Source organism: Eupeodes corollae, chromosome 2 (assembly GCF_945859685.1).
Source record: "Eupeodes corollae chromosome 2, idEupCoro1.1, whole genome shotgun sequence".
Classification (NCBI taxonomy): Eukaryota; Metazoa; Arthropoda; class Insecta; order Diptera; family Syrphidae; genus Eupeodes; species Eupeodes corollae.
This window is the reverse complement of record NC_079148.1, coordinates 114,556,637-114,583,214: the sequence shown is the minus strand read 5'-3', so window position 1 is coordinate 114,583,214 and position 26,578 is coordinate 114,556,637. Positions and strand designations below refer to the sequence as shown.

Sequence of the window (26,578 nt, the reverse complement as noted above, 5' to 3'; positions counted from 1 at the left end):
AGTTCGAATTTTGCGAGTAGCTGTCGAGAGTAAACATGGCAAAGCAGTGGATACTATGTCTTTTTTCATATAAATTTGATTTGAAAATACATTTTTAACTTCCCATAGGAAGTTATTGTAATGGGTTGACTTGTCAAATTGAACATTTTGACATTTCTCGACGATTCAAGATCCCTAGAACCGAAATAAAATATTTTAAGAACGATGCCTGTGAGAGCGTGTGTACGTTCGTACGTCCGACGTTTTTTTCGTCGTCTATAGCTCAAGAACTAGTAAAGATATCGACTTCAAATAAATTTTATTATACAGATAATAAGCCAGAAAGATCCAAAAGGGCTCCCAAGAAAATTGAATGGGTGGTTTGTTTACCATAGCAGTTTTAAAAAAAGGTTGAAAACGTTCGTTAATATCTTACGAACCAAAAACGCTAGAATAAAAAATGATTTTATCTCCAAAACAATTTTGTGCAACGGAAGAATAACGTTTTTAAAACATTTTTTTAATAAATTTTGAGAAAAATCGAATTGACAGTATTTTTTTCAAATAAAAACCTAAAAAAACATTACTCAAAGTTGTTACAAATTGAATTTTGACTCAGATAACTTTTCAAAAATTTGAGATTATGGCTTCCAACTTATTTTATCTTACAAGAAATATTGTTTTCAACATTCAGTAGACAGTTTTTTTTTACAAAAAAAAAAAATGCTTTCGACTCAAAAAGCTTTTCATAAATTAAAAATATTGTCTTCAAACTTTTTGTATTTCACAGAAAATATTGTTTTCGTTATTCTGTAGTTTTTTTTTATATCCATATTTTCATACAAAACTAAAATCTACATAAAATAGTACGCAAATTTGGTAAAAATTGATATTCGGTTCTCGATATCTCGTAAACAGATATTAACTTCAAATTAGAATCCAATTTATATTTATTTATTTAAGAAATACAAAAATACAAAAATAGATTTTGAAATCAAACTATATTTTATCAAATGCAAAATGTTGTTGGTAATTTTTAAATCTTCTAGAATAATTCAACTTACAACTTTTTTAACAAAACACGAAAGCCTATAGACCATTTAAGCAAGGCAAATCGACAGACGGGATTGGAAGTTATCAGTGTGGATAGAATACGTGGCCAACTGATAATATGCTAGCAGAAGAAATCTATCAAGTGGACACGATTATGAGAGTACTCTCAGCAAGAAAACTCTCAATATTCTAGCAGAGAGTTCGCGATGGCAAAACTTCTAAAATTTGGCTCTCAAATGGACAGTCTACCGAGAGCTGCTCTCGAGATTTAACTAGCAGAAGTACTCTCAAATGGACACGCACCTTAAGATGAGCCTCTGATCGTATTTTGACGCTTGCTAAAAGCTTACTACTTTCTGAACTGTGACTCCACTGATAACTTTCCAATAGTTTCGAAAACAAAATTTTCATTTAAGGAAATTCGACAACTACGTGTAATCAATAATAATTGAAGTTTAAACTGTTTTCTCCAAATATTTAGGACTTACTTACATACTTAAGGTGGCGCTACAGTCCGGGGCGGACCTAGCTAGCTGTCTCCAGTTTCGCACGCCAAGTTGGTTGAGGTCCTCTCCCACCTGGGTGCGCCACCTGAGTCGCGGTCTTCCTCTACTGCGCCGTCCCTCGGGATTGGATTCGAAGACCTTCCGGGCTGAAGCGTTGATGTCCATTCGCTCTACATGACCTAGCCATCTAAGCCGTTGGACTTTGATTCTGCTAACTAGGTCAGTGTCGCTGTACAGCCCGTACAGCTCGTCGTTATATCTTCTTCTCCATTCTCCATCTATGCGTACGGGACCAAAAATCGCCCGAAGAATTTTTCTCTCGAAGCATCCTAAGACGCTCTCATCTTTCTTTGACAGGGTCCAGGCCTCAGCGCCATAAATGAGAACCGGGATGATGAGTGTCTTATAGATGGTGATTTTACATGCTCGAGAGAGGACTTTACTTTTCAATTGCCTTCTAAGTCCAAAGAAGCAGCGATTTGCAAGAGTTATTCTTCGTTTGATTTCAGCGCTGGTGTCGTTGTCTGCATTAATAGCGGTGCCTAGGTAGACAAAGTCCCTAACTACCTCAAAGTTATAGCTGTCAATGGTGACGTTTTGTCCAAGACGTCGTCGTTCAGTGTCCTTTTTTGATGACAGCATATACTTGGTCTTGCCCTCATTGACCACTAAACCCATCTTCTTCGCTTCCGTCGCAATGCTTAAAAACGCTCCACTGACATCACGCTTTGATCTTCCAATTATGTCAATATCATCTGCGTATCCGAGTAATTGGATGGATCTTTGGAAGATTGTGCCTCTAGTGTTGACGGTTGAGTTTTGCACAATTCTTTCCAGAACGATGTTGAAGAAGTCGCATGACAGTGCATCGCCTTGTCTAAAACCTTTTTTGACATCAAATGCATCGGTTAGATCTTTTCCGACCTTGATAGAGCAGCGTGCATTCTCCAACGTCATTCTGCACAAACGGATAAGTTTGACAGGGATGCCAAAACTAGACATTGCTCGGTAGAGCTCTTCCCTATAGATGCTGTCATACGCGCCTTTAAAATCGATAAAGAGATGGTGGGTATCGATTTGAAGCTCCTGGGTTTTTTCCAAGATCTGCCGTAGTGTGAATATTTGGTCGATAGTGGACTTTCCTGGTCTGAAGCCACACTGATAAGGACCAATCAGGTTGTTGACGAATGGCTTCAGACGTTCACATAATACGGCAGAGAGGATCTTATACGCAATGTTAAGGAGACTGATGCCTCTGTTGTTGGCGCAGTTTAGAGGGTCTCCTTTCTTATGTATCGGGCACACTATGCTGAGATTCCACTCATCAGGCATGCTTTCTTCCGACCAAATTTTGCAGATGAGTTGGTGCATGCTCCCTACCAAGTCATCGCCTGCTGCTTTGAATAGTTCGGCGGTGATGCCGTCAGCTCCAGCAGCTTTGTTTGACTTAAGTTTAGATATAGCTATCTTCACTTCGTCAAGGTCGGGTAGGCGGAATTGTTGATCTGCGTCGCCGAGGTTGAGTGGTTCTATCTCCCTTACAGCGGAGTCCGGTTCGTCATCGCCGTTATATAATTTGGAGAAGTGATCTTTCCATATTCTCAGCATCGACTGTGGTTCTACTACGATGTTCCCTTGATCGTCTTTACAGGCTTCGGTTCGTGGCTGGTACCCTTGGGAGGTTTTTTTTACCTTTTGGTAAAATTTACGAACCTCATTCCTGTTGTGACATCCCTCTATCTCCTCGATCGCGCGCTTCTCATGCTCTCTTTTTTTCCGTCTAAGAAGCCGATGTTCCTCTCTCCTCTTCTGCTCGTAGAGCTCGCGAGCAGCTCTAGTCCTTTTGTGCAGCGCCGTTTTGTATGCCTCTTGTTTCGCTGCGTGCGCTTGCCGGCATTCGTCGTCAAACCAGGGGTTTCGCTGTGGTGGCCGTGTGAAACCTAGCACTTCAGAGGCGGCATCTCTGATGGCTGCAAGGCAATGTTGCCACTGGTTTTCAATGCTTAATGCAGGAAGCATAGGACTCCTTAGGAGGTTACTAGAGACTCGATCGGAAAAGGACATGGCAGTCTCTTGCGATTGTAGCCGTCTAACGTCGAATCTTCTCACAGTACCTCCTTGTTTTGGCTTGGATCGGGATATCCGTAGCCGTACCTTGGCTACAACGAGGTAGTGGTCCGAGTCGATGTTGGCCTCTCGGAATGTTCGGATATCCTGGATACTGGAGAAGTGTCGTGCGTCGATCGCAATGTGGTCAATCTGGTTGACGGTTGATTGATCAGGAGATTTACATGTCCCCTTGTGGATATTAAGATGCGTGAACTGCGTACTAGCTACCAGAACGTCTCGCCCCGCAGCGAAATCGACCAGCCTGAATCCGTTGTCGGAGGTGGTGTCGTGCAGGCTGTATCTCCCGATTATGCCACCAAAGATGTCTTCTCTTCCTAGCTTGGCATTAAAATCTCCTAAGACAATTTTAATGTCATAGCCAGGGCACTGCTCATATGTCTTGTCCAAGAGCTCGAAGAACATATCTTTGGTGTCTTCATCTTTCTCCTCTGTTGGGGCATGCGCGCATATTAGGCTTATGTTGGCGAATTTAGCCTTGATGCGGATTGTCGTGATGCGCTCGCTCACACTGTTGAAACTGAAGACTTTTTGCCTGAGCCTAGTTCCAACAAATCCACACCCAGTTCAAGTGAATACATTCAAGTCAGAAGTCATCCAAGCAAGAAGTACTGCCTTCATTCATATCCTATCCAAATTTCACAATGGACATCCTATGTTCTAAGTGTAAAATCTTAACTTCCGAAATTAATTCAATTAACTGTGGCTGTTGCCACTCGGTTTTTCATTTAAATTGTGCTAAACTGAGTGAATTCCATCATTCCGCGCTAAAATCAAATGAAAACTTGTTTTGGAGGTGCAATACGTGCAAAAACATTCCTTTATATAATTACATATCGAAAATCAATGATTTTTATTGTTTCTTTGCTGACCATAAGCTTGAATTTGAAAAGCTCATCACTGACCATCCAAGTGCAAGTGCATCGAAACCCCCCCGCGTTACCCGCTCAAATACCAAAAAGTTGGTTGTCGGAACTAATAACTGCAAAGCGTCTCCGTCACCCATCTCAAATAAATCAAAAAAGCCTTCCCCGTCATCTCTTGTCGCTAAGAGCGATAGTGCTAAAATTCTCCCTCCTACTAAAAAACCGATTATTCCTTCTAAGCTCAGTACAAAACCAAAATCTGAAAACAATCTTAATTACTCTCTGCGTAGTCCAGCAATAATTGATAAAACTGCATGTTGTATTGCTGTAGATGAAGGTAATACCATGGTCGTTGAAGGTGCCTCGTTTGCCGATGTTGCATCATCTGCTTTGTCTACTGGTTTAGACAACACTGATGAGAATTTACACACCGGTGCAAATCAACGAAGTGCTGAAGAAAGTAATGTGAAAGACTTTCCCGTTATTGATAACCAAGGTAGTGAGAAAGCTTTGCAAGATCTCTCTTCTAATGTCAACATAAAAAACGATGCTGAAGCTGATGCTCCCAACAATAAAATTTCTGATAGTGCTATTGTTTTTATTGTTGATGATGATGCAGATGACGGCGTTGTTGCTGTTCGTACTGATGATACTGCTGCTGTTGCTGCTCCTTCTGATGTTGTTGTTGCTGGTTCTTCTGATGTTGCTGTTGATGCTTATAATGATGTATCTGGTGAAACTAAAGCATACGAAAATCTTATTTCTGGTTGTATTAGTGTAAATGTTGCTAACGAAATTGTTGATGACTACACTCAGGTTCGTTTGATTGAAGCCAAATCAATAAAAAATAAAAACGTTCGAGAGATCAAAGGCAATAAAATTATCGATGACATCATTTTCGGTGATTCAATTATCCAGCGCCGTAAATGGCTCCACGTATCCAGCTTTCGTCCTGCAACAAGTCCTGAATCAATCATTCAATATATTGCTTCATCCAGTGGTATTGAGCCTTCTAGGCTTTCTTGCTTTAAATTAGTAGGAAAGGATGTAAATCTCGACCAAATAAAAAAAGTTAATTTTAAAGTTTGTATTCCGGCTGAGTCATTCGATGCTGTCTTCAATGCAAACTTTTGGCCCAAAGGAATACGCGTCAGACCCTTCCAACAATTTCCAAAAAACGTGAACGACAGGTCAGTGGGAACACAAATGTGACATTCCCATCTACAATTAACATCAATAGTCAAAACCTGAATGCTGTTGAATATTCTAACTCCATTACTACCTCTGTTGCTAAATTAAATCCTTCATCCGATGCCATACAAGTGTATTACCAGAACGTTGGAGGAATGCGATCTAAATTGTCTACTTTTTATAACGCCGTAAGTGATTGTAATTATGCTATCATCGCTCTCACAGAAACTTGGCTGGGTGATGACATTTCTAATGCTGAAATCTGCAATACTGGTTACGAAATCTACAGAAGGGATAGAGACAAAATCTGTACAGAACTTACTAGAGGAGGTGGTGTGCTGCTTGCAGTTAAGAGTAATTTTAAGAGTAGGCAAATATCTCTCACAAACTCTTCTGGTTTGATAGAACAATTATGTGTTCATGTGAGCTTCACTCACAACTTTAGCGAATTAAGTATTTATTATTTTGTTTCTTATATTCCTCCAAAATCAAACATTGACATTTATTATGCTCATGTAAACAATATTAAAGACATTGAAGGTACATTAGATAGTAACTCTTACATAGTAGTCTTAGGCGACTTTAATTTGAGTACTGTTAATTGGATTTTCTCTGAGGATGATAAAGCTCTTATCCCATATAATATTGTAAACGAAATCGAAACCTTTGTATTAGATACTATGTCAGCCTTAAATTGTATTCAAACGAATAATATTGCTAACTCTATTGGTAGAATCTTAGATCTTATTTTTGTGCAAGAAGACCTTGAAATGTGCTTATTTGAAGAGGACTTTCCTCTACTGAATAATAGTATACATCATAAAGCTTTGCGTTTAGAGTTAAAGTGTATCAATTTTAAAAATACACATTGTTCTAATCTTGAAGTGGATTATAAATACGATTTTAGTAAGGCCGATTACATCAGCATAAATAATTTTTTAAATAATGTAGATTGGAGTTCGATCTTGTGTTTTCAGGATGTTGAAAGAAATTATAAGACTTTGCTAAACTTAATTTACAAAGCTTTTTCTTCCTTCATCCCTGTTAAGCGAATGAAGAAAAATAATAAGCCTGTTTGGTTCACTAAAGGTTTAACAAGGCTAAAAAATGCAATGTGTAAAATGCAAGGTATGAGTAAGGTCAATTCAGGTTTCCGAAGTGAATTTTGTCGCTTACGTCGGGAATATGATTTTCTAAAAAAATTCTTGTATAAACAGTATGTTTGGTCTTTAGAATCAAACATTAAAACAAACTCTAAATGCTTTTGGCAGTATTTAAATTCTAAGAGGAAATCCCTTGGTATACCTAGTTATATGACTTATAAAGGCATTGGTAGTAGTGACATGAATAATATATGTAATTTTTTTGCTTCATTTTTTCAGTCGAATTTCATATTAAACTCAGCTTACTCAGAAGTAAACTATGAAATCCCTGCTATAACGGATGTCGGTATCATATCTCTATCAGAAGAAGAAATTCTGTCGGCGCTTGGTAAATTGGATAATAGTCTTAGTCTACCACCCGATAATATTCCTGAAATCTTCATTAAAAATTGTAAGTACAACTTATCGAAACCACTCCAAATAATTTTCAATCAGTCTCTTTCAAACGGTGTTTTCCTCGATTCTTGGAAACTTTCTTTCATCACACCAATCTTTAAATCTGGCTCTAAGCAATCAATTGAAAACTATAGACCGATTGCAAAGCTCCAACTGATTCCCAAAGTTTTCGAATCCTTGGTTAAAACCAAAATGTATGATGCTGTTAAAGCACATATCTCACCCTATCAACATGGTTTTGTCAGTGGAAAATCCACAGCAACAAATCTCACATTATTTACGAACTATTGTATCAATGCACTTGAGAAACGAAGCCAAGTAGATGTTATATACACTGACTTCTCAAAGGCATTCGATAGAGTTAACCATAAAATTCTTTTGTTAAAGCTTAGATGTTTGGGTTTTCACTCTCAGATGTTAAATTGGGTTAAAAGCTATCTAGAAAACAGAGTGCAAGCAGTTAGAGTTGGTCGAATTAAATCGGAATTAATTTTTAATTATTCAGGAGTACCCCAAGGTAGTCATCTGGGCCCTCTCTTGTTTTTACTCTTTGTTAACGATTTACCTAATGTTGTTTTAAAATCAAGTTGCCTGTCTTTTGCTGATGATTTTAAGATATATCGATCAGTAAATTCGCTCTCTGATTGTATGCAGCTTCAAAAAGACTTAACTTGTATATCAAAATGGTGTATGTTTAATGACCTTGATTTAAATATCAAAAAATGTTGTATAATGACATTTACAAGATGTTATAATCCAGTAGTCTTTAACTACTCTATATCTGAGAACGTACTTCGAAGAGTTTCCAATCACAAGGATTTAGGAGTTATTTTTGATTCCAGGCTTGATTTCAGAATGCATGTTGACTATATTGTATCTAGAGGCAATTCTATGCTTGGATTTTTGTTTAGAAATTCTTATGAGTTTAAGTGTCCTTATACTGTTAAATCACTTTTTGTCAGCTTTGTTCGTCCAATTTTGGAATATTGCTGTGTAGTTTGGTCTCCTTACTACAAAAATGCTTCTAATAGAATTGAAAGAATTCAAAAAAGATTCACAAAATATTCTCTTCGTAAACTTGAATGGACTTTGCCCTTACCAACTTATAAAGATCGGTGCGCGTTAATCGATATAAAACCTCTAGAAACTAGGAGAATTTATTTCTTGATTGCACTTGCTAGAGATGTAATAACAGGACACATTGATTGTGCTCCTTTAGTTGAAATGTTTATAAAACATACACCAGCTCGTTGTCTTAGGCCAAGAGCTAATCAATTTTTCTTCATCACACATCATTCGACGAATTACGGATTAAATGAACCGGTTACTAAAGCGTGCCAATTTTTTAACAAATATGCCGATGTAATCGAACTTGACTGTTCTAAAGAATTGTTCAAAAAAAGAATAATGAATACCATTGTTTATGTACCTGATTAACGTTATTTATAATATACCTAATTCTATTGATTTATTATTAGCACGCAATGTTTTTCTTTCTTTATTAAATTTAAGCTATGTCTAAGAAAGTAGCATGTACTTATAGACCAAATAAATAAATAAATAAATAAATAAATAAATAAAAAAAATAGACGCTGTCTTTGTTCTCGGTAGCAGTCGCCGTAGTAGATATCGCAGTCTTTTAGTTTGCGTTTACCCGGTCCATCCCATCGCACTTCTTGGATGGCTGTAATATCTGCCTTGCAGCAGTTTACGGCTTCCGCTAATTGTTCGGCTGCACGTGGTCTGTTAAGGGACCTAACATTCCACGTACATATCCGAAGTTCGTTGTCCTTATTTCGTTTGCGTGGGTTGTCAACAGTGAATCCGTCCGTATCCGAGGCTTGTTGTTGCTTCGAAACTATGATGTTTTTACGTGGCCAGGAAGTCACCCCGACGGCACAACCCCCAACCTGGAGGGCCAGATCCTTAGTATAACTCCAAGGAAGGGGAGCCGGATGAACCGCTCCTTATAGGCCTGGGCTCCGAATATGTCGAAGAAGCCCTATAAGGTGTTCACTAAGTAGTTCGACCTTACTGGAACTGTAGACGCCACCGTTGATTCCATCTCGGAAATTCCTCCGCTGCCGTCTGGATAAGGAGAGGTGCCTTAGTGGAAACACCTCTCCCCCCCTCTCTCGTTTGCTGCCCCCAACAACTTTCCACTGGGGTTGGAACCCAATCTCCAGTTGAGGTACTAGGCACCCGATGTTCACCGCGGGGAGGTGAGAGTAGGAGTTGATAGACAGAGGTGGGTTATGAGAAAAACCTTTGGACGCTTGTGTCCTCTTGAATGCACATGTCTACCATTTGAACATCAATATTTAGGACGTCTAACCAAAATATTGTTGTATTTAATAGATATTTGAGTTAAAAGTCTTTTTTAGAATTTTTAACTTCCCATAGGAAGTTATTGTAATGGGTCCGATTTGTCAAATTGAAAATTTTGACATTTCTCGACGTTTCAAGGTCCCTAGAGTCAAAATAAAAGATATTTTTTTTCGTCCTCCATAGCTCAAGAACCAGAAGAGATATCGACTTCAAATAAATTTTGTTATTGGGATAATGAGGCAGAAAGGGCTTTCAAGACAATTGCGTGGGTGGTTTTTTTACCATAGCAGGTTGAAAAAAAGGTGAAAATTTTGGTTAACCCTAAATATCTTACCAAAAACGCTAGAGACTTGACTTAAATTTTATATAATAAACTGTACTGTGATACCAAACAAGTATATTTTTTGGAAAAATTCCTTTTACCGTTTTTTTTTATAAATCGAAAAAACTGAAAAAAATATGTCACCTCCCAAATTTTAAGACTAAAATATGATTTCATCTCCAAAAAAATTTTGTGCAACGAAAAATAACGTTTTTGACATCTGATAAAATTTTGAGAAAAATCGAATTGACAGTTTTTTTATAAAAAAATATAAATCAAAAAAAACATTACTCAAAATTGGTAAAAATTGAATATCGATTCAAATATCTTTTGAAAAACTTGAAATTTGGGCTTCAATCTTACTTTATCTTATAAGAAATATTGTTTTTAACATTCAGTAAAGTTTTGAGAAAAATCGAATTGACAGTTTTTTTACAAAAAATAAAATCCTAAAAAAAATTAATAAAAGATGGTAAAAATTGATTTTCGACTCAAATATCTTTTCAAAAATTTGAAATATTGGCTTCAAACTAATTTTATCTTATAAGAAACAGTGTTTTCAACATTCGATAAAATTTTGAAAAAGTCGAATTGAAAGTTTTTTTTTTTTTCAAAAAATAAAACTCTAAAAAAAAACAATAATAAAACTTGGTAAAAATTTACTTTCGACTCAAATAGCTTTTCAAAAATTAAAAATATTGGCTTCAAACTTATTTTATTTCACAGAAAATATTGTTTTCAATATTCAGTAATTTTTATTTAAAAATCCAACAGTCCGTTTTTTCATAAAAAATAAAATCTACAAAAAATAGTACGCGAATTTGGTAAAAATTGATACGAGTCCATATAGACAAACTTTAAAGCAAGACAAATCGACAGACGGGTTGGGAAGTTATCAGTGTGGGTTGTATCCCACCCTCTTTTTAGTACTTTTTTTAAAGGTTCTTAATAAAAAAAAAAAAACTCTCACAAATATCAGAAACTTCATTCTTTGTTGCAAAAGATTATTATTATTATTAGGAATCAATGATTGTTAAAAATTTTGTCGAGTAAATTAAATGTCTGCATATCTTGTTTATTTTTATGTAAACCAGGAATTATGTTAACAAAATATAATTGTTAAATCGGACCGATTGCAATAACTTCGGAAGATACAAAAAAACATGGAAGCAGCTAAAGTAATTTCAATTCGGATACAAACATTTTAAAAAAATGTTAAAGGTAAATTTCTTACCAAAAGATAGAAAACCGTTAAGAAATAAAAATTACAACCTACAAGTCGTTAAGCGCATAATTGTTCCAAATCCTTAAGAAGTCCTATGGATTTAAAACAATTTTGATGTCCGTGGACGAAGTGCCAGTTGTTTTATTAATTGATTGATTTTTTACAATCCTTTAGATTGATATACATATGTACATATGTTCATATATATGCAATTAATTAACAACCCACATTGCAGTTATAGTATTGATTAGCTTTATCGATTCGTTTTCCAAAGTTCTCTATATATCACTTTTAATCACATGTGTTCAGTCCATAGATGCAGAATTCATTAAATCTTTATGATGATAATATACACGCCTCGATATACATACGAGCTCTACAGAGGTGCTAATTATTAAGGTATATATGAATGCATATGGATACCATATTTGCTCTGCTGTCGTGTCTTTTTGATTCTCACTTTTATTAATAAATTCAATTTGATAACATGCACTTTATCAATTTACCTCACAATACATAATGTATAAAATATCTATATATGCCTATACTTACCTAGTTAAGTTATCTTTTTTCTAATGAAAAGAGTTAGTTTCAAAGATTTTTTCTGGAAATGTTTGTTTTGAGGGTTTCTCAAGGTGAACTTGAAAAACTTTTGGCAGAAACAATACATTATGAACATTGCATTATTGATTATATTCTTTATAATTTTAAAATATTGATAAGATATTTGTGTATAGATCTACAATCTACATATATATAAAGATAAGGTATTAAACTTGGTCAAAAGGGGGCGTTATCACGCAATACAATTCTGAGTCATTATTACTTTGCTGTTTCTTATATTAATAAGAATGAAATAATGTAATTTCTTTTGAAATTGAGAAATACGAGTATCCTCCAATAAATATTGCTTTTTTTAAAGTATCTACATATCTAACTTGTTTTATACCAGATGTTAATGTACTTTCAAAGAAATAAAAAAAGAGATTAAATAATAAAATGTTTCATTTCATTTGAACAACAGAAAACTTCTCGAACACTAAAATCAAAATGTTGTTAAACAACATCATCATTTTGTTTTAATTCCCAAAAATTGATTTCTTAAACCTAAATATTATATGAGTGGGTGTAATATTTGGTGTACTTATTTCTGGTGATTCAATATTCTTAGAGTTAGTAAGTAGGTAATAGATAGAGGGGTTGTCAAGCAATAGAAACTAAATCGTCCTGATGTAATCCAATAGTAAAATCTATATCACTATGCCAACAAAAAGTATCTAAATGTATACAACATCCTTTTCGTTGTTACATAAATGAAGCTTTGCCTTCGCTGTATGTTACAATTTTTTTTTCAGTGGGTGTATTATGAAGGTCGTATATTCCATAAGGTTTAGGCACCTACCTTCTCAGTCTCATCTCTAACGTCAACTTTATTTCGATTCTTATATTGCCACCATTTTTGAGAGAATATTTTAACGTAGGTTAACGTAGATACGTATGTACGTTTTGTAGCACATAAATGACCTACAAAAATTCTAAAGGTACATTAACAATTTATAGGAATGTATTACTTACAAGTATACTCTAGATAGAAACCCAGAGAGCAAACATATGCTGGTATCAATTATTATACCAATTATATTGAACATTTTTATTTTAAAAAGGTTAGCTGAAGTGAAAATAGGAATTTAGTACATGAATTGCTCCTTAGATTCTTTATTTATTGTCAGTTCTTTTGATACTTATATGTATGTATATTTGTAGTTAAATAAAAAATACATATAGCAAAAACATGAGGGTACAATTCTTTATTTCTTACATTTGAACTTTAAAGTTATGTAACATTTACAAAATCGATTTTTTCCACACAAAAGAATGAATGAAACAAAGAACTAGGTAGTATGTATAATTCTATAGGTAACTATAAAATGCCCTAGTTTGATGTAAATGGTCAACAACAAGTTGCAGTTGCATATATATGTATGTACCTACTCCTAGTTTCTCATCTCAGAGAACTTTAGTCCTTTTTTTGTCAGTATAATGAAAACACAAAAATGTCCTGTATTTTATGCTTTTGATAGAAACCTCACAATGAAAAAAGTCTATGTAAACAAAAAGACCAACAAACTCTCAAAAATTAAAGTGCATCCAACCTACTTACCAAGTCGTAGTAGTAAGAATACATTTAGTGGTTATATAAGGTCATTGATTTCGTGATTTCAAGCAGGGCCTGACAAAGCATATGTGCAAGATATGCAAATACACAGGGCGCAAAATTCTGGGGGCATAAGAGTTTTAGCAAATGCAAAAAACAGTTTCATTTAAATGCGTTTCGATAAAAAATTGAATGGGTAGGTATGTTCAATTAGCAGAGCGTATTGCTGGTTCTCTAGAAAAAAAAATGTTTCCTGACTTTATGCTGATGAAAATCCTGAAACTATATTAGATCCGAAACAAAGATTTAAAGTAGACTTATTTTGTTCAAAATACTTGATCAAGCCATTGAATCAATTACAGAAAGGTTTGAACAGCTTGATACGTATAGGATCAATTTTTCATTTTTAGTAACATAAGCGAATGTTTAAAAAATAAAAATGTACGTGCTTCATGCCTTAATTTGCAGAATGTTTTAACATTAGGTAGTTTTAAAGATTTAGATTGAGAAGAATTGTTTCAAGAGTTTTACACCACAAAACTCAAGTTAAGTTGTGTTAAATTTTATTTTTAGTTCAAACCTTGAAGATTATTGTTCCGCATTTGGTAATTGCTCTCCAAATCCTTAATACAATCCCGGTCACGGTAGCTTCAGGAGAACGTAGTTTTTCTAAACTTAAAATTATTAAAAAATTATCTTAGGACAACCATGACTCAAGAGAGATTGGTAGGCTTATCTTTAATGTCCATTGAAAAGGAATTATTAAATTCTTTAGACTTTAATGATCTCATTTATGAATTTGCAAAACGTAAGGCCAGAAAAGTAAGTTTCTAAGTTTAAACGTTGCTTCTCTGCTCATTTCTTCGCTGCGTTTTAGTTTATGGTATAATAAAAAATATAACATAAAAATAAAACGCATTAACAGTCTTCCTTTCTGGTAATGTGGGAAAGGCTTCTGCTCGTGTATGTGTGAAAATATAAAAAAAGGGTGCTTTCCACAAATCCTGCACAGGGCGCAAGTTTGGCTTGTGCAGGCCCTGATTTCAATTACTACTGTAGTTGAATGTTTACTTTTTACAATAATGATTGAAAGTAAGTAGTCGATTAAATTTTAATTTGCATGCTCAATCGAAAATATTGTTGCTGTAATTGTTGTTGATAATCCGAATTTATCGAATGTGTCGTACAGATTTTTGTTGGTTGCTTATTTAAGAATATGACTTGGTCGATATGTGGATAAAACACAACAATTAAGGTTTTATTGTGAAGGAATTAGTGAACTAATTAAGAACGATTTTAGCAACTCCTGGTAGAACCGTTTGGTTAATCATGAGAGATGACAACCAACATGCAAAGTAACGCTCATCAGTTAACAAAATTATTGTGCATGTAATTTGGTTATTTGATAAAATTCATACTATTTCAATTGGCGATATAATTAGGAACGATTTTTTCTTGTTTTATTATTCCGTTTTAAACTTAACCATTTGTTAGTAAGTTTAATAATTTGTTTGCAAATTTACTGAAATACAAGATCTTTGAAAGTGAAAGGGAAAGAAAAAAACTCTACAAAAAATCTGAGAGAAGCAATAATAAATCTAAGAAATACAAAAAATATCATATATGGAAATTTTAAATAAGCTTAATTGCTCTAAAACGGTGGTTTTCAATGCAATAAAATATGTTGAATACCATACAACCACTGAAGTCCAGAATAGTTTTATTGTCCGTGCTGCAAAAAAAATCCATTCTTGAGTTTTAGAGAAATATGAAAGAAAGTTTTCGGTGAAGACACAAATGCTCTTTCAGCACGATCTATTAGAGAGCGATTGTGTGAAAGCCAGGTATTTTGAAGATCGACTAGAAAAAAAACACTGTTCTCATTAAAAATCTGAAAGGCTAGGTTAGCTTCTGCCAGAGAACATGAGAACTGGTCCATCTGACAGTGGAAACAAATATTGTGGAGTAGTGAAACAAAGATCAATAGAGTCGATTCCGATGGAAAACAACATGTTCGGCGACCAAGAAACGACGCATTCAACCCTAAGTACACAACTGTCACCCTTAAACTTGGAGCTGGAAGTATCATGATATTAGGTTGTATGTCATATAATGGAAACGGTCCGTTACATCGCATAGAAGGTATAATGAATAGCCAAAGCTACATAAACATCCTTGAAGACGTTATGGATGGAGAGTTGCCTGTGACGTGGAAATTTATGCAAGACAATGACCCTAAGCATACTGCGTGAGCAACTAAAGCATGGTTTTCCAATAATTCTGTTGATGTCATCGATTGACCTTTATGTAGCCCGGATATAAACCATATCGAAAACCTCTGGAAAGCATTGAAAAGAGAAGTTAATAAACCTAAAATAAAAATATAAATGAATTGTATGAGGTCGTTTAAGCAGCTTGAAAAAAACATAAACCTAAACAAATGTCAGGATCTTATAGATTCAATGCCCAGGTGGTGTAAGGCAGCAATACAAAATAAGGGTTTCCGGACAAAATACTGAGCTAAGACTTCAAATTTGGACTGAAAATTAATTGTTCTTGATTAGTTCGCCAGCCAAATTCAAAACCTTTCGAATTTAACTAAAATATGTATGTTAGAAAAAAATAGCAAGGAATTTTAATAAAAATTACGAGTACACACGATTCTTTAGCGTTAGGTAAAAACGTCTTAAGTCAAAAAATTGCATTTTGTCCATTTGATAGGGTTTAATAACTTATTTGTTTCTCTTTCGTTTGGTACTTACGACTTAAGTCTAGTGCAACTGCTTCCCATCGTAATAATTTAATATTAATGCAATAAGTCTGAAAAACGCATATTCGGTTTGGTATTAACTTAAGTTGATTAAAAAAATTATAACACCTGTTTATCACCTCCACGATTGGTTCCAACTAGTAAGAACAGCTGGCTTAAAAAAGAAGTTCCAAGTTCGTGAAAGAGCAGCAAGAGGAATTCCTTGACTTTGCTGCTTTACTGAAGACAGTTTTTGTGTGCAAAAAAAATACTATTAACGAGCATTTTTTGGCATATAGCAACAGAATGGGTTGGTGAGCTACAAAAACAACTTAAACCACATCGAAGGGTTTAAGATTTTAAGCTTCTTAAGAGGGGGAAATCATACATGTCTCAAAGATTATCCACTCCAAGCAAATTACAGAAGTTTTGTCCAGATATCTTATTTTAACCTTATACTCTTAATCTTTTTATAAAAAAAAAAAAAACAATTTCTTATTTAAAACTAAATAACAATAATTTATTTTCTGAGTAAAGTCATAGAAAGAAACAATTTTTTTTTTCAAATAATACGAAATGCGAAATGCTAGACTTAAAAAATTAAATTGGGTGGCACAACAGTCCGTTGTGAACCAGGGCCTAGTGACTTACAACTCTCAACCATTTCTGTGTGTGCGAGTACTGTTGTCAGGAATGGAAGGGACCTACAATTTAAGGCCGAATCCGAAGGGCTAGTTTGAGAAAGCACTTTTTCATGACAAGAATTACTCTTGAAGTATTTGTCAATTCCTCGCAGGAGGCAGTACCCGCGAAAATTAATTATTTTTTTTTAAATTAAGGTGGCACAGGCAGGGATAGAACCCAAGACCCCTTGCATGACAGTCACGTTACAATATATTATATAAAATTTAATTCAAGTCTCTAGCATTTTTTGTTCATGAGATATTTAGGGTTAACCAACATTTTCACCTTTTTTTAAACTGCAATGGTAAAAAAACTGCCCACGCAATTTTCTTGAGAGCCCTTCCTGCATCTTTCTGCCTTATTATCTGTATAGCAACATTTATTTGAAGTCGATATCTCTTCTGTTTCTTGAGCTATGGACGACGAAAACAGTTCGTACGGATGTACGAATGTACGTCACACGCACGCACATACATCTTTCTAAAAATCTTTTATTTCGACTCTAGGGACCTTGAAACGTCAAAATTTTCAATTTGACAAATCGGACCCATTACAAAAGCTTCCTATGGCAAGTTAAAAAATGAATTGTTTGAGATCGCTAAAGCAACTTGGGAAAACATAACCCAGTGTAAGGTAGTTATACAAAATAAGGGTTTCCCTAAGACTTCAAATTTGGACTAAAAATTAATTAATTTCGCCAGCAAAATTCAAAACCTTTTGAATTTAACTAAAATATGTTTGTTAGAAAAAAAATTAAACTTTTTATTGCGAAAAATTTTGATACAAAATTACGAGTACCTACACAAAATTTCTGTAACCATTCTTTATTAGTTACCCACAACTGTATATTGTCGTCAATTATCCTCGAACTCTAAACGCATCGGAAACCAACACTATTATTGTTTAGATTTAAGATACCACCTGAAATGTGCAAAAAAGTTGTTAAAAATTACCTCAAAACAATCCTTCGAATACTCCCGAGGCGGCAACTTGAATGATATTGTTTTTCGAACGTTATGGTAAAGTCCAAATTTAATAAAAAAAAAAAAAACAAATTTTTATCAAAAATGGATTGCTATGTGTGTATTATTCAGCTTTACTTTCCAAGTCGAAGAATGATTGATCCTGTTTCTATTCCTGCCTCCAGGCGCAGTCCAAAAAAGTCCTTCATACGTTATTCCTAATTATTTGGTGAATGGGAACCTCATTTTCATTAAAAAAAAAGTAGTTTACTTATGGTGCCTAAGTAGTAAGTATACCTACCTACTTGACCCATCCGTAGGTACATATGAGGTAGGTAGATACGTACTTTTGTTGAATTTTAGTATTGAATTGTAAGAACATGTTGAACTTGAAAAAGCATTTCAATAGGTACTTAGATCCCCTATAAATTTATCCTCTAAAACCAGTTTCAATTAAACAAAACATATCAAAAAATTCTCAGATTAGATAACTTACCTTTTTTATGATAGATATTGTACCTATGTTTTTCGTAGTCGTTTTGTTGTCAATGTTGGTTGCAATCAATGACATTCTGTCTTCCTCTGCCTAAAAGAAAGAAAACAAATAGGTATACTCGTATGTTAGAAACGAAACTTTTCTCAATGGAATAACGGAAAAAACCGAAAACAACATTTCAAAAATATCTTTACATAGGCAAAGGCAGCACACCAAAAACAAGATACATTTGAAAGGAGGGATTATATTTTAATTTCCTTCCTTTAACTTTCGTCCCAGTTTCATTTTTCCTCTTTTTTGACGTTGTTGTTGTTAAAAATTGAAAAATCCTAAAAAGCTTTCATATCATACAAAAAAATATAAAAATAAGTGTGGGTGTCTGTCCATGTTCACCTCCTGCTGCTTTTACTTCTGCCCCCAACCATACCCTTCAACGATATCATCTGCTGCTTCTGCTTCTGGTTCTGTCTAAGTTCAAAATACAGTACAGAGTGAAAAATCTATATGTAGATAGTTTGAGTGAAACTTTTTACCCAACTTAAAACACACTCAAAGTTGTTTTATTTTTGTTATTATATCTTGAGTGTATCGTATTGCTATGATAAAAATACCGGCAGTATATAAGAATTCCAAACATGTATGAGTGTCAGAAGTAGGATTGTGTGGGAATTGACTGAAATCCAACGTGAATACACTAACTTAACGTACGAACGAGGAATCAAGAAGAACATTTTGAGATCATTATTTCGTTGAACGTTGTATTCAAAGGTTGCGAAAGGTGAGCGTTCTCAAAAACAAATAATATTTTTTTTTTTTTTTCAAAAAATACCAAACTTCTTATATTTTCTGACAAAAGTTTTATTTTATTTTATTGTGAATTTTTAAAATATTTTAAATTTTTACTGTGATACAAAAGTGTTTGATCGTAATACCAAATTGTTATTTAGTGAGTGAGTTGTTTCAGTTTTTAAAATAAGAAAATTCGAAACCCAAAAATTGCAATTGTGCTGCAGGTTTTCATTTTTCAAGCCGGTTAATGCTTTTTTTTTATTTTTTTGTTAACGGTTTGCCAAAACTTCATTTTCAGAGGTTCCTTACCCTCATTGATTGTGTTGTTGGTTGTACAGACTGTACTAAAAAAAGTTAGCCGTCGTCGTCGTCGTTGGCGGCCGGTGGCGGCGGCGGCGGGCGGTCACCTGGGCTGATTTGAATTGTTCGTATTTTGTTGTTATACCAAGCAGCAGCAGAAGCACGGCATATAAAGTGATCCCCTGCATTGATTGATCAACCAAGTGTTCCTATATGTAGATATTTCTTTTGTGGAAATTGAACCTTCTTGCTTTTTTAGTTTCTTCAGCAAGCTCAGCGAAATTTGAGACCGTTTTCGGTTGAATTCAAACTATTGGTGCAATCCAAATTGCATTTAATATATGTACCTATACATAATATGAATAGCTTCTCAAGTAACAGTGTTAACTGATTTCTTTTTTGATCCATACAACGGGAATTTGTGTTAAAAATAGATTTTTTAAAGTGGAAATAAAAATGAAAAGTAAAGGTACCTACACCTTTGCTCCTTGATACAGTTTGTCTTCTTCGAATTTCGAATTAAATCTGAGATTTTATTTATTTTTTTTATATTGTAAAAAATTCATAACTTATCCAATTTCCAAGAGTGACACAGTATATCAAAATTTATTATTATGATGGAATTCCCGTTTGGTTCATGCACTTGAAATTGATGAGATGTCTGAGAATTTCTGTCGGTTCCTCTCTTTTGAAAAAAAAAAATGAAAATAATAAAACTGCCCTAAAAGCTGACCTCTTGTCGACTCATAATTAATTGTTATTCATTTTACTTGCCATTATTCAATTGAAACCAGTTAAGACACCGGACAGCGGAGGAGGTCTGATCTCTGATGTGTCGTCGTCGTAGTCATCATCATCGTCGTCGTTAAGAGAAGACCCCTCAAATGAGATTTAATTTTTTTTACATATCGCTGCATTTGCAAAGACAATGAGTAAATCGAAAACGACGACGACGACGAACTTCGACAGACAGACATTCAAGTACCCAGTAGAGACAACAGACAATCAAGATATTTGCAAACGAGGAGTAGGTTTCTATTAATGGCCCGCGACCCGCCAATTAATTTATACTGAAATAAATGCGCTGCAAATATACATACAATCTAGTCAGCTAGCCTAGCCTAGCCTAGCTTAGCTTGATGGGATAGTTTATAGCCTAGTCACATGGATGAAGATCTGTTTTGTTTTCAGTTTTTATTTTTTAATTTAACATTAAAAAAAAAGTGAAAGACACTAATATGAGCTTCCTCTTTAACAAATAGAAAACAAAAAGTGTTTTAGTTGGCTTCGAAATTGTTTCGTTTCAAATTTAGAATGCAGTTTTGTAATGGGTAACTTCCCGGCTTATTTTTTGTACTACATTATATGAGTTTTATTTTTTGTTTTGTAATTTGTATTGGTTTAAAACGAATTTAAATTGTTTTTGTTGAATAGAATGTTTGTTTCTTGTTTTTTTTTGTCAAGCAAATGATGCGGGTGAATAGTTTTATTTAAAAAAGTTCTCATTCTATTTGTTTTTGCTGTGAAGGGGACTTTATCATTCTATATATTTAGTTAATATAAAAAAAAATACGTACACTATGTACATGTTCATCCATTCGTAATGGTTTTTGTTTTGATTCTATTCTGCTGAACGTAGGTACAATTAGCAGTTCTCATAGTCTATTCTATGTTGGCTTTGTATCTATAATATTCCTAACGAAGTTAGAATTAAAGCTTTTGATTGCTTCAAAGAAGAGAGTTAAAATAAATTAAATCCAACGATCATGGAACAATGCCCTAGAGGTCAAAAAGTTCATTTCAATTTTTTGTAGAAATCTTGTATAGGTATACCTCTCTATTCATAGATTCAATGATAAACGTACAAGTATTCATTCATTCACTCACATGAAGAACCTCGCACAGAGACTTAGGCGGCGTACAGTCATGCCTAATCTCCGGCGTGTGAGAATATTTAACTTTCGAAAGTTGTTGAAGTTTTAAATGTTAAAAAAAAAACATTATTACAAACCTATTAAATACAAGTAGCCTAGTACCATGAACTTGGCTTGTTGGTGATTCATATCGAATTTAAATACATGTACAATTGTACATTTGTTTATATGAATTAAGTGGCTACTTAAAACTTTTCTTGTTTGATTGCTGGTTGAGGGTTGACTTGGCTTAAATACTGCAATTTCAGTGTCTCTTTTAAAAACAAAAGTGAGGTTTCTGAGATTATATTTTTTCGTATTAATGCAATTAATTAGAATTTGTTAAAAGACCTCTGAATGAGTGAATATTTAGCATCCTATATAGTTTTAAACTAAGAGATTTTATTTGGAATATCTTTTTGCTAGGACAGCTATCACTTTGAAGCTGCCATTTTTTAACATTTGCCATTACTGCAAACATAATGATGCACTCTTTGGGGTCAGTTATCATTGAAATCGATCCGTTTTCTTTTCCTTTAATTAGAAATGAATACTGATTGATCTTAAATCGCACAAAGATTTTTCTTTGAGAAAAAAAGTGTAACTGCGCATTTATTTTTGCAGCCGGTTGCAGCTATAAGTAAAATTTTTGTTTTTAGTTTTTGATCATGTTACAGATTTATTTCTTGCAAAAATTGATGCAATAATATTCATCCTATATTCAAATATTTTTTTCAAAAAGAAACAATACATTTAAAGATTTTTTTAAATTTATAAATCCTTTTTAATTTTTTTAATGATGAAATTTCATTTTACTGAACAGCTGACTGCAAAAAGCCCAAAAAAATCCATTTCGTTTTAGGACCCAGTTATAGCTATCATTGAAATTGATCCGGAAAAAAAATTGAATCTATATTTGACGGTGTTTCCCTTTCATTAGGGACGAAAATTATGTGCTAATCGATAGAAAATCACACAAAGAATTTTTTGAGGAAAAAAAGTGTAATTGCGCATTTTTTTTTCTCTAAAAATTTATTTTTCTATTTTCCTGACCAGCTGATACTTTTATGTTCAAAAGTGAAACGAACTGATTTGTGTTCTAATTTCACACAATTCCAATGATAAATTTCTGTCAGTAAAAGTTTTTCGGAGGATTTCAATCAGGACATTTTTTCAATGACCTGTCAAACAAATTCCAATGTTTGTTTTCAATGATGAAAACCAATGAAAGCTTTAACTGGCGCCTTACTGTTAATGCTCAAATTTTTAACTGTTCCGATCACATCATTAAAAATTTTACTGATGAAAACAGTTCACAAATTGTCTAAGGCGCATTTAATTTTCTCTAAAAATTTATTTTTCTATTTTCCTGAACAGCTGATACTTTTATGTTCAAAAGTGAAATGAATCGTTCCACTGATTTGTGTTCCAATTTCACACAATTCCAATGACAGATTTCTGTCAGTAAAACTTTTTCGGTGGATTTCAATCAGGACATTTTTTTAATGACAGAAACTTTTAATGATAGCTACGACCTGTCAAACAAATTCCAATGTTTGTTTTCAATGTTGAAAAGCTATAACTGACGCCTTACTGTTGGTGTTCCAATTTTGTACTGTTCCGATTACATCATTAAAAATTTTACTGATGAAAGCAACAGCCTCAATGTGACATTTAATTTAATGACGTAAATTTACCGACTGCTATAAAAGCTCATCAGTAAAACATTTCAGATTCCTCCTGTTTCAAATTTTACTGGTGGATTTTACTGATAGCTATAACCGGCCGCTTTCTTTAAAAATGTATTTTTCTATTTTCCAGACGGAAATTCATTTCCCTGAACAGCTGATACTTTTGTGTTCAAAAGTTAAACAAATCGTTCCACTGATTTGTGTTCCAATTTAACACAATTCCAATGACAGATTTCTGCCAGTAAAAGTTTTTCGGTGGATTTCAATCAGGACATTTGTTCGATGACAGAAAATTTTAATGATCACTATAAACGACATGTCAAACAAATTCCAAAGCTATAACTAGCGCCTTTAACTAGACTTTGAATTTCTTAGAATGCTGTTCACTTAAAAAGTAAACGAGAAGCTTTTATTTTTTCCAAAAGTGATAATTCAAATTAATTAAAAAAAACACTTGCTGCAGAAAAGTGTCTATTTATACTGTAATTTTTTAGTCGATGTTCCTGAAGTATGATTCCTTTATAATTGTTTGACATAAGAAGCTATTAATATTTTCGTTTTGAAAACTAAAATTCATATGAGATAGGCTCACTGAATTCTTCTTATTGTGACGTTTCTTGGTTATAACTCTGGGAAATAGATTTGTTGTATAATCAATTCCTTCCTTAGAGTATATAAAACAAGTTGCATTTAATGCTTTCAAAGGGAAACTACATATTTTTCATTGTAAACCAACCTTACCCACTCTCTACTATATTTTATAATATGTTTAAATGTAAATTGCCACGAAAAATAATGTTTAATTTTGACAGAAATTTCTCTCAAATCGATTTTCTTATTACTAAATTAAAAAAAAATAAAAAGCTTTCAAATATCTGGAACGATTTTAATTTAATTTTAACAGATAATTTAAAATTCTTATTTTTTTCATAAAATAAGTAATAACAGTTTTGTGTATTTCTAAGCCTTATATTTTATATTCGCTTGTGCAAGTAAAAATACAGAAAAATAAATGCAAACAACACAACTCACAAAAACAGAGTCGCTACTGTATTTGAGTGTAAGCTTATTTGAGTGAAAGCTTATCATAGGAAATTAAAGTAAAATCAAAACACTCAAGCTATTTTTCCCATAATATTATTATATCTCAATTCAAAGCTCATCCATAATATCACCCTCAATGACAAACTTCTTTGCCTCTTTTAACAACACTCACCTCACTTAGAATAAAAGCTTTCATTTAAAGGTTGTTATATCATCTTTTATCTGGATAGGGTTTACAGAATTGAATAAAAGTTATCACACCAATAACGATAATTAGAAAGTTTGCGTAATGCTTTTTTTAAGTGCAATAAAAAAAACTGTTTAATTTAAAATGCAACAAGCACAATCAGATGTACAGACAGGAATAATTTAATTGTACCGACCGACTATTACGTGAATGGCTATGTCTGGGATCTATCTACATTATGTAGCTAGGTTTTGCATTTTGATACAATTTCAAATCCATTTTAATTAGCTATAAAATCTTTACCATTTTCAAAAGCCCCACAATAGAATTTTTGTATTATTTTACCCCTTTCTGTATTTGTGTTTATCATTAAAGTGTATAGATTTATGGGATTTTGTTAATGGCTTTTTGAAAGCTGAGTTATTGCCAAAAATCTTAAGTTATTCAAATTTACAAACAAATAAACTTAAATTATTGCAAATTAACTTCAAAACTATTTTAACTTTAAATAGACCAGCACACATACTTTCTTTCTTTTTCGGATGATTCAGTAATGAATTGTGATGCAATAAAATGGAAGATTATTTACATTATTTAATTTATGATTCTCTCAACTAAGGATAAGAGGAATTTGGTATCGTTTTTCTTATTTTGAAAATGTCTATGGAAGTCACATTATCATCATCCATAAAACAGAATTTCAGCCCCTGAAATCCACTTAAGTGACGCCTACGTTTTTGGAAAAGCACCTGTACATAAAGCTTTATTCTACAATGGATATTTTGATGCTAATTCAAAACTATGCAGTACTCGCGTTTCCTAAGTTATCCTCAGGATTGAACTTATATATGTATCTATATCAATGACATGATGGTAAGTGCGCAGGACTGTCATGTTAAAGGTCTTCTATCTAGTGCCACCTAAGTTTTTTTCACTGATACTGTCAAGAGTAATTCTTTTCATGAAATGTTGTTCTTAAATCAGAGGTTTGGGCTGATATAACTGACACATAGGAATAGTTAAGAGTTGTTAGCCCCATTTTTATTCAAATTATACTGAAATAAATAAATTTATATCATTATTCTTAACTCAACGTTAGTTTAACCGAATCCATATTTTAAGCATATCCCACTGACTGACTATTTAACATCTGATTCGGAACAGCGTTATATAAAAGTCAAAAGTTTTAAACTAATTTAAAGCCTTTATACTTTCTATCAATCACTTTTACTCCGTGATGCAACTATCTCCATACTTTAAACTTCGTATCACATATTCAAATCAGTTTTATCAATGCAATTTGTATCAATGCACTTTGAGGTAACTATTAAGTTGGCCATTTTTTTGTTATTACTTAAAATTCATTTGACGTTCATAAAATGTAAACGTAAACCATCGAAACCAAAATAGGAATTGCGTGTAAATTTGCAAATGCAATTTTAATTTTTATGTGGAACATGCGTTTCACTTCACATGTAAATTATTAATGACGACACTCACTCATTCAATCGAGCACCCACTTCCTTCTTTAATGTTAGCGATTGAATTATCTACAACAAAAAAAATCATGTACCTATATAAATTTCCCCGAAGTGACCATTTAATTCAGGTGGAACTGAATTTGCATACCTATGTATGTATGTAAATCGTGACAGTGAAAGGTATCTTCCTTCGTTTAAAAAATTAGCAAAAGGTTTCTGTGTGTTTTAACTTTTTCTCCTTAAATTTAAATCAGAAACAAGAAGTACTTTGATGATCCCGATTCATTAACAACTTTATCTTTTTCTTCTTTTTTCTTTTGAATGTCAATAGCACACTAAATTTTTAACTTAAAATAAAACATGTTTAATTAAAGAGTTTTTTATTGTTTGCATAATTAACCTATTTTAAGTTAATGTTAATCAGCTGTATAACTAAAATAGGTAAGAAGAAATATATAAACGTAAAGCTTCACACAAAAATCAGTTAACTATGACGTGAGAAAGTGCATTAATAAAAAAACAGATCTTCTAATTAAACACGCAAATATTATTTGCACAGATTTTAGGAACTGAAATAGAGAATGGATATGAAAAAAAGTTAATAATTATTTTTTGTTGTCAAGAAGACCGCAATAACTCCAAATACGAGTATCTATGTACATACGAGTACCTCTGACAACTTCTTCATACTTTTATCTAAAATATTATAACAAAAAGAAACACAAAAGTTAAAGCTATAGTTATCTAGGGAATATAAAAATAAAAGACTTATAAAACTCAATAATATTCTTTCAAGAGGTTCATAAACTAAATACCATAAACATCAATGTCTTGTTTTAAAGACTTATACATTTATCTCGGTCTTAATTCTCACTTCACACTCCTACGTAAACTATACTATCTATCTTCATAATTTTTATTTTTCCATATCTGAAGCTTAAAATAAAGTGAATAAAAGTTGCATGTGATTT

At 33.2% G+C, this 26,578-nt stretch overlaps 1 protein-coding gene and 1 long non-coding RNA gene across 3 annotated transcripts in view; one reads left to right on the top strand and one right to left on the bottom strand.

The window, feature by feature from the left end:
- The window catches only part of LOC129946424 (arginine kinase 1), a 71,078-nt gene that overhangs the window by 33,551 nt on the left and 10,949 nt on the right, over window positions 1–26,578 (top strand). The window lies entirely within an intron of this gene.
- On the bottom strand, window positions 17,814–26,506 carry LOC129946425 (uncharacterized). 2 transcript variants are annotated; one of them, XR_008781581.1, is made up of 3 exons: window positions 26,423–26,506; window positions 18,203–18,292; window positions 17,814–18,143 (listed from the first exon to the last, which is right to left on the bottom strand). It is a non-coding gene; the product is annotated as an uncharacterized LOC129946425 (long non-coding RNA). The 2 variants fall into 2 exon arrangements; XR_008781580.1 differs by lacking the exon at window positions 26,423–26,506 and adding an exon at window positions 18,397–18,840.